This window comes from Pleurodeles waltl, chromosome 5, assembly GCF_031143425.1.
Source record: "Pleurodeles waltl isolate 20211129_DDA chromosome 5, aPleWal1.hap1.20221129, whole genome shotgun sequence".
NCBI lineage: Eukaryota > Metazoa > Chordata > Amphibia > Caudata > Salamandridae > Pleurodeles > Pleurodeles waltl.
In genome coordinates, this window is record NC_090444.1 from 372,444,697 (window position 1) to 372,459,449 (window position 14,753).

General features: G+C 42.3%; 1 long non-coding RNA gene across 1 annotated transcript in view; it reads right to left on the reverse strand.

Moving 5' to 3' along the window:
* Nucleotides 1–725: 725 nt before the first annotated feature.
* The window catches only part of LOC138297257 (uncharacterized), a 117,631-nt gene continuing 103,603 nt past the window's right edge, over nt 726–14,753 (reverse strand). The window contains exons 2-3 of the long non-coding RNA XR_011203978.1: nt 1,702–2,333; nt 726–1,431 (exon numbers count right to left, since the gene is read on the reverse strand). This is a non-coding gene — a long non-coding RNA (uncharacterized lncRNA). The remainder of the gene's footprint in view (nt 1,432–1,701; nt 2,334–14,753) is intronic.

Genomic DNA, 14,753 nt, shown 5'->3' on the forward strand with positions numbered 1-14,753 from the left:
CTTGGAAATCAAGCAGCTGCAGAGGGACATGTGGCAACAGATGGTGTCCATAATTCCAACATAGGCACCCTAACATGGGTTCTGATGGACAGCTAAAAAACACTGAGCATAGTTTTCCACACTATCTACCCCTTCCTATGGTGCAAGTACATCAAGACCATCTATATCTGCAGCAGACATAGGAAGGGAGGCCATACTAGAGGAAGAAACACTGGCAGACACCTCTTCCTCTGCAGCAGCTGAACCCCCACCCTTGCAAGTGAGGACATCCAGGCAAATTTTAATGCAATGCGGATGGCAAGACACCAGCCACTGCCAGCAAGAAACATCAACTTTAATGTTCTCCTTTGTATGTCACACATTTAACCTGTGGACTACGTCTGGACGCTTTTCCATTCCTGATGGGAGGATTAATTTGGCCTTTGGGATTTAAATGATTTGGCATCTACATCTATGGTTTCTTTCACCATGACTGACCCTTCACTTTTTATTTACGTTTGTTTTTTCACCAAGTATGTCTTCACCTTTAACACTTTAAAAAATTCACAAGTCACAAACTCATTGTCTGCTGTAGTAAATTTTACATTTAGCAATGTAGATATGTAAGACCATGTGAACTATACAATGACAAAATAAAGCCACTTGTGTAAGTATGGATATGTTCCATTTACACAGTGTTTAACTTAGGAACACAACCATGCCACACCAACACATACATTCAAGTGTCTTGTCTAAGAAGATTTTTATTACATTGTTCAAATCATAGGCTGTCAAGATGTCAGATACATAGAAAATCAAACATGATTCAATTGTACTGTGTAAATGATCAAATTACAGGTACAGACCTCCAGAACATGGAAGGAAGGTATATATTAGACATTGTCCTATAGAATAGGCAAAAATGAATTTGGTTTCTGTCATCAGCTGGAGCCATATCACCTACTTCACAAAAAGAATCCAACATCACATAATGCAACATTCAGATAGATGGCAGTACAACAGTTCCTGATCACAGGATCATTACAATTCAGTGGTATGACACAAACAAATGTCAGTGATGTGCCACAGGCAATATGGCCTATAATGATGAAACACATCAACAGCTATATACAGTTCGAACAACAAGAGTGTTTAGTCAATGAGAAGTTAAACTAACATGGATTTGGCCTACAGCTACATATGTACTGACCACATAATGACACACATAATGCATCATGGCTACCACATGACAAGGAACAAGTCAGATAGAGTCTCCTTATCTTCCATCCTATCACTGTGCAAGCAATCTTGGCACAGGTTTTGTATGCCCAAAGTCTGTGACATATATTTCCAGGAACAATCCATGTCCTCTTCATATGTCCAAGCAGCATCAAATACCTGCCAATGTCTCAACTCTGAAATTTCCAAATGAAGTTGCCATGGTGAAGGTACCTAAACAAACACAAAAACAATCAGTATAGGTATGAAACCATAAGTATGACACACTTCTCATAGCAAACATCTGGAGAATGCAATCAATGACAAAAATCTGACATTAAAAAAGCAACATTTACTGAATGTGAAAAGCTTCATCACCAAACATCCTTTGCCAGATTTTTCCAGAGCTTCAGCTTCCTAACACTACAAAAAATACACTCCTTATATCATCACAACAAGAGGTCGCTGTACACTAAAAGTCACAACAACATATAACATACTTACACTCATGAGAAGGAGCTGTTGATCAGGTCTTGTTGCAAGTCAGCTACTTCCTCTTCACAGCGATCATCCTCATTTTGCATTTCAGGATCCTCACCCGGTGGCACTTCAGACTCTCTCTCCTCTGTGATGTAAGGTATGTTCCTTCTCAGGGCTATTGTGTAGCCATTTTAGTTATAGCTCCATGCACATTAGTTTAATACACTAGGCCGCTATGCACCTTGACCTAGATATATTTTATTCAGCTTCGCATTGTTATTTTTACAATAACCAGTTTTACGGTCTTGTTTTCATTTATTCTATCTAACTGTTTTGCTTAGTTCAGCATTGTGTTCTCAAATAACACATTCTTGATCACTCTGTGCTTCCGTCAAGGCTACAGTCTGGTACATTGCCGGTAAACGTGGTAGAAGTTTAGTCTCCAACATTGGTAGAAAATACACATCCTTACGTAGGGCCATTTTCTTAGAACATCTGCTGTGTTAATTATAAAAACACTTTCTAGTCCCATTACACATCTGGAGGGAGATTCCAGCCAGGGAACCACAACTGTATGCTGAATGCTTCGCTGCAGATACTGACGCAGATTACAGGACTTTGCTCAGGTATGAGGGTTGATGTCCTCCCAAGGGAACCTGAAAGACAGGATTAGAGTTTAACATGCCGTGCTCAAAATAGGATTTAGATAGGAAATAGTCCATCAATTCTAGTGGCAATATGATAGCATTTTTCTTATGCTTCACTCTCATTGTCACCATTTTAATATTGTTGTGTTGTGTCATTCTGGTTATTGCAGCTCACGCTTTGCTATCCAAAATGCAGTCGTTTTCTTAAACCAATCTTTAAAACTTATGCTGCTTTTAGTGTCGTTTGTATATGAGACCGAATTGTGAATGAGAGAACCTGATGCTATACCTGAGTGACCACGACTTCCCTGAGAAGTACGATATGTCAGGCGCTCGGCTGCCCAACCATCCCTACCATTCGAGAGAGATGAGGCACTGCTAGTTAGCTGGAGCAAAGCCCGGATTTGGAGCGACATGTGTCACCCACCGTGGGTCAGACTCAGTCCCCCACACTGTGGACGATCTTGCTGCTCAAAAATCCATTAGTCTCATTAGAATAATGAGAGCCTACGCGACATGGCGCCACCAACGTTTGGTCAGGCTCTAATTTTCGGGTCCTCCGGAGTATCTCTGTCTCATTATATATAATGACACCTCAATACCGTATGCGGAGATGTCCGTGGTACTGAGGATTTCCACCACAGCTGTGTAGGTAATCCTATTACAACTGGCGGTTGTTCAAGCTTGAACTTTAAAAGGAAACCCCATTTTGGCGCGCCTTCTCTAAACTCATAGTGTTACTATCATGGCGAATCCCCAAAATGTACAAATAGCTGTTAACATGAGACAACCTCTCACAGCACACTTATTAGCAAATGGCCTAACGGCCCAGGGAGGTCCAGTCACGTTCGTGGTGGACGCCCACGCAGCTTATATAACAGAACTGTTTTACTCTTGGGTCACATTTCCAGCAGTTGATGGGAACACAAATACATTTCACCAATATACAGTTGCGAACGCGTCTGGACAATACAGAGCCTACGCATATTTAGAGATATTAATAATAAATGGTAAGTTCCCACTTAGTTATCCAATAATTTGCGGGGTATCCAATTGCCAAATATACAATAATGTTCCTTAAAAAATTGGAAGGTTTCTCCGAAACATTAAGTCAAACTTGATGTTTATTGAGCAGTTGTGATTATCTTCATATCGTGCAACAGGTAAGTGTAACGAATAGCATAGAGAGTACTCAGCCAACACGTGTTTCGCCCTATGAGGTGGGTTCACCAGGGCTTTCTCAAGGCTGTAGAAGATGAAATAAAATAAATTAAAAATAAAGGATAGAGATAAAACTAGTAAGTCATTTGAGTCGAGAGATCGAAAGACACCAAAGGGTGAAAACTCAAGGTTTTTGGAAGGCAAAGCTCATAGTAGTGCTCCCATATCCTGAGAGTTATGTCAGGGAGCAAGATAATGATGAAAACAGATACCCGTGCAATAGAAGTGCAATTGCACAAGTCCATTCCCAGTAGAATTTTTTTTGAGAGAGAGCGGACAAAAGCATATAAATGATCAATAATATCTTAAGTGAAGGTTAATGAAAGGATTAGTGAAACAATTGGATAAATATAGCGTTTTGAAGAGAAGGAGCAAAAGGAGCAAAAATGAAACAAGTTATGGTGCCGAGACCTATTAGTAAATAATGTAATTGTGAGGAAGTGTGAACAAAACAAAAAGCATACTACTATAGCAATATTATACATCTCAGAAAAGGTACAATAATCCATTTGAAGAATTAGCCAATGAAGTAGAAACATACCAAAACTGTGGTTCAATTTCTGCTTATGACAATGTTCAGAATGTTAATGAAATATTTAGAGATACCTCTATCTTATCAAGAACATAATAATTGGCTTGATGGCGCCCAACCCCACACAATATTACCAGTTAGGTTAGGTCCACTAAGTAATGACGGTCCTACCTGGCCTTTATTGGTGACTTCTACACCACATCCTGCGGTTGGGAGTTTAGCAGTAGCTGAGGTTCGTCACTTATACATTGAGTTAATAGCAATATACAGACGATTAGAATAGTTTGTGATGCAAACATTAAATACAAACCCAGCACGTGCTGCTCCAGCAAGCCCACATGCAGTAACGCCAGGTAGCACAAAAAATGTATACGCTGGAAGCAGTATTTCCCCCTATAGGACCTCAGGATAAACATAGAATGTTAACGATGTGCTTGCCCTTTGGGATGGTCTGTACAGTAGAAAACTGTAATACTTGGGGTACGGTATTTGCCACGCTCTATACAACCGCACACGGTACACCGACACTAGCCAATTTACCGGAAGTGCTGAAACAAATTCAAGATGAATATGGGGCTGCCCTGGCTCTAGATTTGGGGATGCAACTGATGGGAAACTTTGCCACAGTATCCTAAATCATTTTAAGTAACCTTAAAGGGGAAGCAGTCGCACTTGCAGTGCGCACGCGGCTACGTGACGTTCCGCAACAAGACCAAGAATGAGAGCTGCCTGAAATAATAGCAGAAACATTTTCAAGTATCGGTCGAGATAGCCTAGGGGCAGACCACAAAAACCTCAATTCCAGGGTAAATCAAATAAAGATAACTCCAAACAACAACCTGAGGGTAATAAGAAACGCTGGGATAAAAAGCAACAGACGCCTCAAAAATAAAGGGGAGAATCTCCACATACGGAGACCCCACAGAATAGGTATAATCTCAGTAATAGAGATAATATCAAAACGCCTGATAGATACCAATATACTGATATACGCCAATCTTGTTCCTTTCAGGACTCATCGGATAAGAGAAATGAGAGAGGTGGGTGATCAGAGCGAAGAACAGAGTACGTGAAACTGAGACAGTAATCACAACGCTCTTCTGAGGTTTCTTTTAAAAAGGAAGAGAAACCTGCCCAACAAAAACAACAATTTAAAAAGAAAAATGTGGCAGCAGTCGCAGTACGACATGCCACACAGGAAGAGGGTCCTCTTGAAAAACAAGAACTGGGCTCTAGCATTGCTAAACAGCGCAGCAGAGGTCACAATAGTTCCCTGGAATCTTCAAGAGCATCTGGAGGTGAAAGCAACTGATCACTTTATACAAGTAGAAACAGCGGACATGCGTGTCTCCAAGCCTAATAGGGTGTACAAAGTAACGCTGCAGTTAGAAGGAGACATTGAACGCACAATAAACCCAAACCTTTGGGATCGCATAGTAAAAGTGTATGATGTCTTGTTGGCCGAACAAGATTGGCCGTCTGACTTTGTCCGTACCTGCCCATATGGAGAAGATGTCATTAAGCCTTCTTTCTCGCCCCTTGTTCCAGAGGAACTCGCTGAATCCTATTCCATCTAATGGGCTCTAGCACAAGCACCTGCATTATACAGAACTCACGTATGGTGGGATAAAGATTCCCCCTACCATGTAATTCCCATTAAAAGTGAACCTCAGCCACAACCGCAGTATTCTATAAAACATGAAGCAAGAGCACCAGTGAGAGAAATACTCACGCAATTAGAGTACCAGGGTGTAATTGAACCCTGTGTCTCGCCGATGAATAACCCTTTATTCCCTGTAGCTAAACCGGACCATTCATACAGAATAGTCTTAGACTACAGCCATTTAAACAGTCATACACGCACCTATGCTATACAAAATTCACATAGCACTGCACTAATGAGCAACATAGTCGTAAAAAATATAAAACATTAGACATTTCAAATGGGTTTTTCTGCCAGAATATAGTGCCTAAAAGCAGGGACTTAACAAGCTTTAGCGCACTAGGCTCTCAGAAAAAAATCTGTAGCTTACCTCAGGGGTATAAGAACAGCCCAGGACTGTTCGCGGCTCGTGTTACTGCCATTTTACACGAGATTGACCCTGAAGCATTGTCCTATGTAGATGATATATATCTCATGGATGATGAGTTACTACACCATTTAAGACGGGTAGCCCGCATTGTTGTAGGGTTTGCCGAATTTGGCTACAAATTTAACTTTAAAAAAACAAAAATTGCCTTCCCCAGTGTCCTGTTTCTAGGATATGAGCTGTCAAATGAAGGGAAGAACCTAGCGCCACAATTTTTTTAAAAATGCGCACAGTTACACCTACCGAATATGATTAAAAAACTCCAATCATTATTGGGTTTCCTGAACTTTGGCAGAACTTACATTCCAGATTATGCTACGCACATAAAACATTTATATGACTTAATACAGCCCGATTTTTCAAGTAAATTCTGGACAACTGAACATACACGCATTCTTAGGGAATTGCAGACAGACATGCTTGCAGCACAACATTTACACACAAGGGACAACAAAACACATTTAGTCATCAGGGCAATAGCTGGGGCCATCGGTTTCACCTATGTGACATTTAATGAAGGTGAGACAGTCCCGATTGCATACAAATCACATTTGTATTCAGCAGCTGAACAACGCTTTGCTCCCACAGATAATATTCTCACTGCTTTGCAGGTGGCTGTTATTAAAGAAATACCTCTTGCCCAGGGAAAACGCATTATTGTTGTTTCTCCAGTCCCAGCCCTAGAGGCTGTTACAAAAGCTAGCGTTCCGAATGCAAAAGCATTACATCCACGTTGGATACAATGGGCTATGTCTTTAACAGCCACTGATGTAGACTAAATTTTTGACCCAAAGTTACAAACTCAGGAATTCCTGCAATATGAAGTAGAATATCCAGTTCCAGCAAATACCTTGCCAATTGATCAGTATCATAGAGTCATGTACACCGATGGCTCTGCACAACCTGCAATTGGAACTAAACATCAATATTCTGCTGCTTGGGCAGTCGTAAGTGGCTATATGGAAGGGGATACATTTTGTCCTCTACATACCTTTACACAGGACCTAGGGGATTGTACAGCACAATTGGCTGAGCTAAAAGCTCTGGTGATGGCACTAGAACATATGGATCCGGCACAGCCTACGCTGATTGTTTGTGATTCATATTATTGTATCCAGTCCTTTAATGAATACCTGCATTATTGGCGCCAGAATGGTTTCAGAGACTCCAAAGGCAACACCATTAAACACAGACTACTGTGGGGGAAAGTAGCGGATCTGAAAGAGACGCTACCGAATGTCCATGTTGTGCATACACTTCGACACCAGCGCGTTGGAATACACGTTGCTGGAAATACATTGGCTGATGAAGCCGCAAAGTCAGCAGTGGCAGTAGCCACTGTAGCTGCAGTGACTCGCTTGAGTTCCAAACCAGACGCAGACATTTGGGCTGCTGTAAAAGCTACGGCTGATGGTACGCCCCACCCTAAAGGATTTCCTAACAAATATCAATCCCATATGGGAGGTATGCTGAATGCTGAAGTTAAGATACCAGGCGTAGGCGTACGAGACGTCCCTAACAAAGATATAAGACCACAATTGATCAAAGCAGCGCATGAGGGAGTGGCATCTGCACATGCTGGTGTGGCGGCTACAAAAGAGACTAAGCAGTATGTCCTTTGTTGTGACATCTGTCAACAAATTAAAGTTTCCACAGCCAAGCGCCCGCCGCAGACACCCCTCTTAATTTCTAACAAACCGTTACCCTGTGTGTACTTGGACCTCTGCGGTCCACTAACACCTGACAGTGCATACAAATACAGAATAGTCGCTGTTGATTCATGCTCCAGATTTGAATGGGTGTGGCCACAACGTTTGGCTGACGCTCAGACTCTTATTACAGATTTGCGAGTCTTTATCGGTACATATGAAGTTGCGGCGTTCCTTTCGGACCATGGCCCTGCTTTCACCTCAAGGGCATTCAGGGACACCATTGCATCATTGGGGGCCCAACTGCAGTACTCGTCTCCATTTCATCCCGAGGGAAATAGTGTTGTGGAGCGATTAAACCGCGATTTAAAACAATCCTTAACAGCCGGAGTCTTCAGTACGGGTCGTAGTTGGCTTAATCACCTGTATGGAGTCCAGAGAGCACTAAATAACCTGCCTAGAAGGTCCCTGGGGGGTCGTACTTCATATGAGTGCCTGTTCGGAACTCGAATGTTTGTTCCGGATCTTGATGGTCCTGGTGTGGAGGCAGCAGAAACACCTTTTGACATAAATGAATGTGTCACTGTTTTACAGGAATTACAACAGTTCCGTGATGATAATTCTTCCAAAAGTGCTGCCTCCACAGGAATTAAGGATGTGCCAGTAACATCTACCGGCTGGATTCCCAGAGTTGGGGATCTTGTACGTGAAAAAGTCTCGGTGAAAAAGGAATTTGGCCCTCCTTATCGAGCACCAATCCCTGTACTGGGAATACACGGTACCAGAAATGTTATTCTGCCACCATTGGCCGATCCTGCACAGCCGACCAAGAGGAACATCCAGTAGTTCCCGAATCCCTCTCACTACTGGCAAAGAAGTTCGACTACAAGTTGTTTATACCAACACTGATACTTCTCCGAGCTTGGGGAGGGTGGATGATGATCTTGCATTAGTTCCACTAACATCAATTAATTTAGAAACATTTGACCAAGTCAACTCGACTACAAGCCAAACGGATGGTGCTATCTATAGTGTGCCACCACAGGAAACACCAACTCCACCCCTGATAACGGCTACGCCATTTGCACAAACTGCCTCTGGTTATTTTGCCGACTTCAACAACGGTTTATCAGACTCATTCGCCTCTTCGACAGCTGATTTGTCAAGTGAACATAAGCTAACACACTCGCTTAAAGAAACATACTTCATTTTTCCATGGAACTATGTATGGCTTTCTTTGACTGTCCTAGCCTTTCTACTTTGGATTGGTTTTGTTATTACCTTTTTCTTATTAATACATGGTCATTTTCTTCCCGAAAGATCAGCGGTGGAACAGGTGGAGGGGGTTTTGAAACCACATTTTTCATCACATAAGGTCCGAAGAGACTTATCTTTTGTGAACATTTCCGCAGTGCCAATTCCTGATGGGATTGTTTGGGACAAAGTAAAGTTCAATATACATGGTCCTACGGAAATTATTCAAATACCGTATGTGTTAATATTATCAATGAATGATATAGTCATACCAGGCATTGTATCTGATGATTGGGAAATGAAAACAGTTGATTCTATGATGACAGAATTGCAATATTATACTGTCTTTGAAAACGAAGAGTGAGTAGTCCCAAAATGATATTTAATTACACGCAATGGGAACATTGTCCAACCCCACCTCAAGGGAGTTCTAAAACTTGTACTGAAAAGTTTACATATTTTTCTGGGCATAATCAAAAGAATGCTGAGTCATATTATTTTAACGTCACTTCCACTAAAGATATACACATGTTATTGACCAGTACGAAATTCATATATTCGGAATCTTTTGTTTCCCGGTTATCAATAGAAGGTTATGAATATTGGTCCAAATCCATTGATTTGAAAAGTGTTTGGGGAACGAAAAATTGGCAGATCAAGGGAAAGGAAACATTGTTTAGAGCATGTCTCATCCCTGTTCAAATTATCTTTTTAAATGAAACAATGCAACAAACAAGTTGCTTAGGCTTAGCAACAATCAGAGAATTAAACATGCCCAGTATACCTGCCCCTGCAAAATTCGACAACTGGCAAAAGTACACGAATGCAACTAAAGATGAGCTCAATGAGTGGGTCCAGAATGGTACGTTTAATGCTTCACTAACACATCCAGGCAGGTGGTTATTGTGGCCCATAGTTACCAACGGATGTCATCAACGTTTTAATAACTCCTCAGGGGGTTTTAGGACGAGTAGGCCAGACACTCGCTATAAATCACCATAACATGCAGATATCATTACAACATATAGTGTAGGAAAATTGTGCCAACATTGGCTAAAATCATCCTCACTAAATGCGGTTAAAGCACACCTCAATCTCTTGTCTAACACCACTGACTTACAAGATTTCTTGTTAGGCCCCAGAATACCACGTAGGAAGCGTTTCTAATACGCAGTATACAATGAAATATGGAAACTTTCCCAACAAGATGCTGCAGCCCGGTTAAGGCAAATAGATCAGGAAAACCTGAAAAAGGCATTAGCTGTTGTAGATAATGGGATCAACACATTGTCCGACCGGATATATACAATAAACAACATTGTATCTTCTGCTATAGACATTATACGATCTGATATGTCTTCTTTATACCATGGACAGAGTCAGACCAGGTCCATTATGCAGTTGGGTTGGACACTTCAAACATTGAAGGCGGGTCGCGTTCTGTGGCTTCACGTCAGTGCAAGGGAAATATTTTTTCCTTTAATCTAACGTGGCAACAACAACTAATGGCTAAGAAAGAAGCGACTTATGTCATGCTTAACATCGAGAAAATAGAAAGATTGCCTTTCACCGTGGCCGAAATACCATCGGCCGAGTGGTTAATATACGGGGTTATTAATCTGCCTATTTCAACATTACAATTCACCTCTTGTTCGAAACACATTCCAGTAGGCAGATATGAAAAGCTGGGAGATAGTTACATCCATGAGGTGTGGGAGCTTCCCTTCTCGTTTCTCGTAGAAATGCTTCAATGGCATGGAAGAGGTCTTTCTTAGAGGTAGTGAATGCAAGACTTCTGTCAGCCATTCAATGATTTGTAAACAGCTGTCCTTGCGTGTAACGCCTCAGCTGCAAACTTGGCTTTTTATCTTAAGGGAGTTCCAGTCCCCTTGATAAGACCTACGTTCCAGGTGCTTTCAAACGGCAGCTACGTCCTTATCAATAGTGAGTACTGTTGTGTGATGCGAGCCGGAATAGTTTACATTGTTCCGGTCTCTAAGGTCTTTACATGCTGCGGGAACGTACTGTTTCCCCCCACTAAACTGAAGGAGGTAGCCGATATCTGGCCTTGCATTGCTACTTCAAACGTGAATTTTGACAAGTTAAGTAGACTCAAAGCTTTATTGTTTCAAAAGCATGTGGCCCTTACATCTGCACGCAAGACCTACGCACTTCAAGTGGCAAGGTCATCAGCAGAAATACAGTCCCTGTTAAATACGAACTTTCCGAGACACTTTGGTGAACTCATGGGACGAATATTTAATGCGTCCACCACGACTGGATCAGCACATTTTTTCAAAGCTGTGAGTTCTGGTTTTGTTCACACCTTCTCCTCCATATTCGGTTTGATACCGTCAGCTATCCACTCAATTTTCGGTTTTATTTTTGGGGGATTTCCTATAACTTTGGCTTTATTAGCCAGCCTGCTGTTGCTGTTGTTTATGCGCAATGGCTGTCCCGCCGCAATAAGGACAAATGACAGCGCTCCCATCAGCGCAGCTGTGTGGTGAACGTATGATGCAGCATTTCGGAGCAACACTCCTGGAACATTTGGAGTGTGACTGGTCTTTGTCATTCAGACTGGTTTTGTAGTGTGTGCAGCCTGTGTGCCGGTGCCTTTAATGCTCTTTTGAACATGCACTAGAAGTTTGTCTTTCACAGCAGTGCCCCCCAGCAATAGATGCTGATCTCTTGATGTTCTCGTTGAGGGTTCATCACCAGACATGCACACTGAGGCTGCGTTTGCTATGTGAAGCTAATTATGAGTTACCCTTCCTGGAGGAAGTTGCCATCAACTCATCAATGGACACTGCACAGGATGCCGCCTTGGTTGATACTCGGGCTATGGAACACACCTGCTCCTCGATCATTTTGGCGTGGACTTTCCGGTTTTGTCATCTGCCGAAGTGGAAGATCTCCTGTTTTCCATGACTCGTGCTTGATTTGGAACTATTCTAAATTTACATTTTCATTGAATTCGGTTCTAAGCCACATGCTCATTTTTTAAATTGCCAAGTAGTATGCTTATGTGTCCTTTTAACTTGTCAAAATTGAGTAGGGTTTTAGGTATATCTTAGGTTGAGATATTTTAGTTTTGGCTTGAACCACTTTCTATTAACAAGGGGAGGGTGTTGTGTAGCCATTTTAGTTATAGCTCCATGCACGTTAGTTTAATACACAAGGCCTCTGTGCACCTTGACCTAGATATATTTTATTCAGCTTCGCATTGTTATTTTTACAATAACCAGTTTTACGGTCTTGTTTTAATTTCTTCTATCTAACTGTTTTGCTTAGTTCAGCATTGTGTTCTCAAACAACACATTCTTGATCACTCTGTGCTTCAGTCAAGGCTACAGTCTGGTACATTGCCGGTAAACGTGGTAGAAGTTTAGTCTCCAACATTCGTAGAAAATACACATCCTTACGTAGGGACATTTTCTTGGAACATCTGCTGTGTTAATTATAAAAACACTTTCTAGTCCCATTACACATCAAAAGGGAGAATCCAGCCAGGGAACCACAAATGTATGCTGAATGCTTAGCTGCAGATGCTGACGCAGATTACAGGCCTTTGCTCAGGTATGAGGGTTGATGTCCTCCCAAGGGAACCTGAAAGGCAGGATTAGAGCTTAACATGCCGTGCTCAAAATATGATTTAGATAGGAAATAGTCCATCGATTCTAGTGGCAATATGATAGCATTATTCTTATGCTTCACCCTCATCGTCACCATTTTAATATTGTTGTGTTGTGTTGTTCTGGTTATTGCAGCTCACGCTTTGCTATCCAAAATGCAGTCGTTTTCTTAAACCAATCTTTAAAACTTATGCTGCTTTTATTGTCATTTGTATGTGAGACCGAATTGTGAATGAGAGAACTGGATGCGACCTGAGTGACCACAACTTCCCTGAGAAGTACGATATGTCATGCGCTCGGCTGCCCAGTCATCCCTACCATTTGGGAGAGATGAGACACTGCTAGTTAGCCGGAGCAAAGCCCGGATTTGGAGCGACAGGTGTCACCCACCGTGGGTCAGATTCAGTCCCCCACACTGTGGACGATCTTGCTGCTCAAAAATCCAGTAGTCTCATTAGAATAATGAGAGTCTACGCGACAGGTCGATGTTAAGAGTATGCAGTAGGCCAAGGTGATCTGCCACATCTTCCCAGCTGATTAGAGGAGGGCTCCCCTAGTCTTGTCCAAACAACTAAATCTGGCCTTCAGCAGCCCAAAAGCCCACTCAATTGGCCACTATGTTCTTTCACGGGCCTCATTGAAGCAGGTATAGTTGGATTCCTCAGCGGTGTTAATAACCAAGGACCGTTGGGATATGCTGAGTTTCCTGTTTTGTAATGAGACATAAGTGCTAGAATGAGTCACACACTTCCTGATTATAGTACTTGACATTGCACACAGAAAGTTAGGACAGATGCTAATTGCCAACAAGCAAGGCCTTCTGCAGTTGCAGTTGTGACATCAGCTGTGGTATGGTGCTGTTACGCATTACAAAGGTATCACGGGCTGAACCTGCGAACCGGGCCCGGACACTTGAAATGTACAGATCTAGCAAGGAGACAACTTGCATATTGATAGAATGGAAGTGCTTCCTGATTTGATAGACTTGTTTACTTGCATATGGTGGCACTAATGTAATATGGGTTCCATCAATGGCTCCCACCACATGTGGGAGGCAACCACATCCATAGAAGCCAATCTTCACATTAGCTAAATCCTCACATCTGGGGAAACCTGATGAAGATTTAAATGTGTTTGATCATTGCTGATAGCATGTCTTTTACAACACCACTGTAAACTGAGAGGACCCTATGGCCAGAATGTGTAATACTAATCTGAGTCTCACAATGGGTGGTGTACATGTTGGATTAGTGTTTTGAGGCATTAGGGCCCAAATTTACGAAAAGTGGTGCTGCATCATATGCAGTGCCACTGTTCTTTCACCCATCAGCGCCCCCCTAACGCCACCATGTGTGTGCCGTAGTAAACATATGGTGCACCGTGGCCCAGGTTAAGGAGAATAGCATCAACATTTTTTACGCTATCGTAGTACATTGCAGGATTAGTGTAAAAAAATGTTAGCGCTAATCCATTAAGGTACAAAGGGGACCTTTATAAATAATGGTGCGCCCCTTTTAATGCCTGCTGTGTGCAGGCATTAAAAATAGCTGCTAAAAATCTATGCGATTCCACTGCGCCGTTTTTGAGGTCTCCCTAACAGGGGAACACCCCCTTGCATACATTATGCCTGACAAAAGCATAAAGTGGAGCAAGGGGTTACAAAGTGGTGCAATGCATGCATTGTGCCACTTTGTAAATCTGGTGCGGTTTATACTCTGTTTGCACCGAATTTGCAAAAACAATGTTGTCGCACATTCGGCGCAAACCGTGCACCATATTTAAACTTTGACGCCGGAACCCGCAGACGTCAAAATTCCTCCGTGTGCGTCATTTTTTGGATGCGGGAAATTGCCTTGCGTTAATGACATGCAAGGTAGGCGATCCCGCCCAAAAAATGACTTTAAGGCCTGTGCGCCTTATTTATACTCCCGTGTCATTTTGACACACATGAGGGGGCAGGCCTTAAAAAACGGCGCACAGCCTGATGTGCATTGTTTTTTAACGCCTAGGTCAGGGCAGGCGTTAAGGGACCTGTGGGCTCACTTCCA